Source organism: Aegilops tauschii, chromosome 2, assembly GCF_002575655.3.
Source record: "Aegilops tauschii subsp. strangulata cultivar AL8/78 chromosome 2, Aet v6.0, whole genome shotgun sequence".
Classification (NCBI taxonomy): domain Eukaryota; kingdom Viridiplantae; phylum Streptophyta; class Magnoliopsida; order Poales; family Poaceae; genus Aegilops; species Aegilops tauschii.
In genome coordinates, this window is record NC_053036.3 from 312,498,930 (window position 1) to 312,504,929 (window position 6,000).

The window sequence follows — 6,000 nt, forward strand, 5'->3', positions numbered from 1 at the left end:
CAACATGCATCTAGAGTATTAAATTCATAAGAATAGAGTAACGCATTCGGCAAGATGACATGATGTAGAGGGATAAACTCAAGCAATATGATATAAACCCCATCTTTTTATCCTCGATGGCAACAATACAATACGTGTCGTTTCCCTTTCTATCACTGGGATCGAGCACCGCAAGATTGAACCCAAAGCTAAGCACTTCTCCCATTGCAAGAAAGATCAATCTGGTAGGCCAAACTAAACCAATAATTCGAAGAGACTTGCAAAGATATTAAATCATGCATATAAGAATTCAGAGAAGAATCAAATATTGTTCATAGATAATATGGATCATAAACCCACAATTCATTGGATCTCGACAAACACACCGCAAAAAGTATTACATCGAATAGATCTCCAAGAGCATCGAGGAGAACTTTGTATTGAGAACCAAAGAGAGAGAAGAAGCCATCTAGCTAATAACTATGGACCCGAAGGTCTGCGGTAAACTACTCACACATCATCGGAGAGGCTATGGTGTTGATGTAGAAGCCCTCCGTGATCGAATCCCCCTCCGGCAGATCGCCGGAAAAAGGCCCCAAGATGGGATCTCACGGGTACAGAAGGATGCAGCAGTGGAAAAGTGGTTTCGTGGCCCCCCTCGATGTTTTCAAGGTATAAGAGTATATATAGGCAAAATAATTAGGTCGGTGGAGCTACGAGGGGGCCATGAAGGGTGGGGGGCGCGCCCTCCTGCCTCGTGGCCGCCTCGTTGCTTCCTCGACGTCCACTCCAAGTCTCCTAGATTGCGTTTGTTCCAAGAAAGATCCTCGCGAAGGTTTCGTTCTGTTTGGACTCCGTTTGATATTCCTTTTCTGCGAAACACTGAAATAGGCAAAAAAACAGCAATTTGCACTGGGCCTTCGGTTAATAGGTTAGTCCCAAAAATAATATAAAAGAGCATATTAAAGCCCATTAAACATCCAAATCAGATAATATAATAGCATGGAACAATTAAAAATTATATATACGTTGGAGACGTATCAAGCATCCCCAAGCTTAATTCCTGCTCGTCCTCGAGTAGATAAATGATAAAAACATAATTTTTGATGTGGAATGCTACCTAACATAATTTTCAATGTAATTCTCTTTATTGTGGCATGAATGTTCAGATCCGAAAAATTCAAGACAAAAGTTCAATATTGACATAAAAATAATAATACTTCAAACATACTAACTAAGCAATTTTGTCTCTCAAAATAACATGGCCAAAGAAATCTCGTCCCTACAAAATCATATAGTTTGGCTATGCTTCATTTTCGTCACACAAAATGCTCTTATCATGCACAACCCCGATGACAAGCCACGCAATTGTTTCATACTTTAGTATTTTCAAACTTTTTCAACTTTCACGCAATACATGAGCGTGAGCCATGGACATAGCACTATGGGTGGAATAGAATATGACGATGGAGGTTGTGTGGAGAAGACAAAAAAGGAGAAAGTCTCATGTCAACACGGCTAATCAACAGGCTATGGAGATGCCCATCAATTGATGTCAATGTGAGGAGTAGGGATTGCCATGCAACGGGTGCACTAGAGCTATAAATGTATGAAAGCTCAACAAAAGAAACTAAGTGGGCGTGCATCCAACTTGCTTGCTCACGAAGACCTAGGGCATTTGAGGAAGCCCATTGTTGGAATATACAAGCCAAGTTCTGTAATGAAAATTTCCCACTAGTATATGAAAGTGACTAAGAAACTCTCTATCATGAAGATCATGGTGCTACTTTGAAGCACAAGTGTGGAAAAACGATAATAGCATTGTCCCTTCTGGGCCTTTCTCTTTATTTGGCCTTTCTCTTCTTCTTTTTGGCCTTTTTTTGGCCTTTCTCTTTTTTTTTTATTTTTTTCGGGACAATGCTCTAATAATGATGATCATCACACTTCTATTTATTTACAACTCAAGGATTACAACTCGATACTAGAACAAAATATGACTCTATATGAGTGCCTCCGGCGGTGTACCGGGATGGGCAATGAAACAAGAGTGACATGTATGAAAAATTATGCATGGTGGCCTTGCCACAAATACGATGTCAGCTACATGATCATGCAAGGCAATATGACAATAATGAAGTGTGTCATAATAAACGGAACGGTGGAAAGTTGCATGGCAATATATCTCGAAATGGCTATGGTAATGCCATAATAGGTAGGTACGGTGGCTGTTTTGAGGAAGATATAAGGAGGCTTATGTGTGATAGAGTGTATCATATCACGGGGTTTGGATGCACCGGCGAAGTTTGCACCAACTCTCAAGGTGAAAAAGGGCAATGCACGGTACCGAAGAGGCTAGCAATGATGGAAGGGTGAGAGTGCGTATAATCCATGGACTTAACATTAGTCATAAAGAAATCACATACTTATTGCAAAAATCTTCAAGTCATCAAATCCAAGCACTACGCGCATGCTCCTAGGGGGATAGATTGGTAGGAAAAGACCATCGCTCGTCCCCGACCGCCACTCATAAGGAGGACAATCAAAGAACACCTCATGCTTCAAATTTGTCACACAACGTTTACCATACGTGCATGCTACGGGACTTGCAAACTCCAACACAAGTATTTCTCAAATTCAAAATTACTCAACTAGCATGACTCTAATATTGCCATCTTCATATCTCAAAACAATCATCAAGTATCAAACTTCTCATAGTATTCAATGCACTCTATATGGAAGTTTTTATTATACCCATCTTGGATGCCTATCATATTAGGACTAATTTTATAGCCAAATCAAATTACCATGCTGTTCTAAAAGACTCTCGAAATAATATAAGTGAAGCATGAGAGATCAATAATTTCTATAAAATAAAACCACCACCGTGCTCTAAAAAGGTATAAGTGAAGCACTAGAGCAAAATTATCTAGCTCAAAAGATATAAGTGAAGCACATAGAGTATTCTAATAAATTCCGATTCATGTGTGTCTCTCCAAAAGGTGTGTACAAAATGGATGGTTGTGGTAAACTAAAAAGTAAAGACTCAAATCATACAAGACGCTCCAAGCAAAACACATATCATGTGGTGAATAAAAATATAGCCTCAAGTAAAGTTACTGATAGACAAAGACGAAAGAGGGGATGCCTTCCGGGGCATCCCCAAGCTTAGGATTTTGGTTGTCCTTGAATTTTACCTTGGGGTGCCTTGGGCATCCCCAAGCTTAGGCTCTTGCCACTCCTTATTCTGAAATCCATCAAATCTTTACCCAAAAACTTGAAAACTTCACAACACAAAACTTAAACAAAAAAATCTCATGAGCTCCGTTAGTGCAAGAAAACAAACCACCACTTTAAGGTACTGTAATGAACTCTTCTTTATTTATATTGGTGTTAAACCTACTGTATTCCAACTTCTCTATGGTTCATACCCCCCGATAGTAGCCATAGATTCATCAAAATAAGCAAACAACACACGAAAAACAGAATCTGTCAAAAAACAGAACAGTCTGTAGCAATCTGATTTGTTCGAATACTTCTGTAACGCCAAAAATTCTGAAAAACTAGGACAAACTGGATAATTTGTATATTGATCTACTGCAAAAAGAATTGGTATTTTATCGCGTTCTGGTGAAGTTTAAAAATTATTTCCGTGAGCGCAAAGTTTCTATCTTTTTCAGCAAGATCAAACAACTATCACCCAAGAAGATCCTATTGGTTCTACTTGTCACAAACACTAATTAAAACATAGAACCACATCTAAACAGAAGCTAGATGAATTATTTATTACTAAACAGGAACAAAAAGCAAGGAACAAAAATAAAATTGGGTTGCCTCCCAACAAGCGCTATCGTTTAACGCCCCTAGCTAGGCATAAAAACAAGAATAGATCTAGGTATTGTCATCTTTGGTATTCAATCCATAAGTGGCTCTCATAATAGATTCATAAGGTAATTTAATTTTCTTCCTAGGAAAGTGTTCCATGCCTTTACTTAATGGAAATTGGAATCTAATATTTCCTTATTTCATATCAATAATTGCACCAATTGTTCTAAGGAAAGGTCTACCAAGAATAATAGAACATGTAGGACTGCAATCTATATCAAGAACAATGAAATCTACGGGCACATAGTTCCTATTTGCAACAATAAGAACATCATTAATCCCTCCCATAGATTTCTTAATGGTGGAATCCGTGAGATGCAAATTTAAAGAACAATCATCAAATTCACGGAAACCTAACACATCACACAAAGTTTTGGGATCGTGGAAACACTAGCACCCAAATCACATAAAGCATAGCATTCATGATCTTTAATCTTAATTTTAATAGTAGGTTCCCACTCATCATAGAGTTTTCTTGGAATAGAGACTTCCAATTCAAGCTTTTCTTCAAAGGATTGCATCATAGCATCAACGATATGTTTAGTAAAAACTTTGTTTTGATTATAAGCATGAGGAGAATTCAACATGGATTGCAACAAGGAAATACAATCTATTAAAGAACAATTATCATAATTAAATTTCTTGAAATCCAAAAGAGTGGGTTCATAAAACATAGCATTCGTGATCTTTAATCTTAATTTTAATAGTAGGTTCCCACTCATCATAAAGTTTTCTAGGAATAGAAACTTCTAATTCAAGTTTTTCTTCATAAGATTGCATTAAAGCATCAACAATATGTTTAGTAAAAACTTTGTTTTGATCATAAGCATGAAAAGAATTTAACACAGATTGTAACAAGGAAATACAATCTATCAAAGAGCAATTATCATAATTAAATTCCTTGAAATCCAACATAGTGGGTTCATTGCTATGTAAAGTTTTGACCTCTTCAATCCACTTTTACCAATTTTTGCATCAAGATCTAAAAACTCCGAATCATTGGGACGCCTTTTAACTAAAGTTGACTCATCTCCAGTCCCATCTTTATCAAGATTCATATTGGAAAACAATGATTTAATAGGAGACACATCAATCACTTTTAGATCTTCATCATTATTATCATGAAAACTAGAAGAACACGCTTTGACAAAGCAATCTTTTTTAGCACGCATCCTAACGGTTCTTTCTTTGCACCCATCAATGGAAATTCTCATGGATTTGAGAGACTCATTGATATCATGCTTAGGTGGAATAGATATAAGTTTCAAAGAATCAACATCAAGAGAAATTCTATCCACGTTCCTAGCCAACTCATCAATCTTAGGCAATTTTTCTTCAAGCAAAGCATTGAAATTCTTTTGCGAATTCATAAATTCTTTAACACTAGTCTCAAAATCAGAGGGCATCTTATTAAATTTTCCATAAGAGTTGTTGTAGGAATTACCATAATTATTAGAGGAATTACTAGGGAACGACCTAGAATTAAAGTTTCCTCTATACGCGTTATTACCAAAGTTGTTCCTACCAACAAAATTCACATCCATAGATTCATTATTATTCTCAATCAAAGTGGACAAATGCATATCATTAGGATCAGAAGAAACACTCTTATTAGCAAACAATTTCATAAGTTCATCCATCTTTCCACTCAAAACATTAATCTCTTCAATCGCATGAACCTTTTTACTAGTAGATCTTTCGGTGTGCCAGTGAGAATAATTAACCATAATATTATCTAGGAGTTTAGTAGCTTCTCCTAAAGTGATTTCCATAAAAGTACCTCCCGCGGCCGAATCTAAAAGATTTCTAGAAGCAAAATTCAATCCGGCATAAATTTTTTGTATAATCATCCATAGATTCAAACCATGTGTAGGGCAATTACGTATCATTAATTTCATCCTCTCCCAAGCTTGTGCAACATGCTCATGATCAAGTTGCTTAAAATTCATAATATCGTTTCTAAGAGAGATGATCTTGGTGGGAGGAAAATACTTAGAGATAAAGCATCTTTGCACTTATTCCGTGAATCAATACTATTTTGTAGGCAAAGAAGAGAACCAAGTTTTAGCACGATCTCTAAGCGAAAACGGAAATAGCTTTACTTTAACAATATCATTATCCACATCTTTCTTCTTTTGC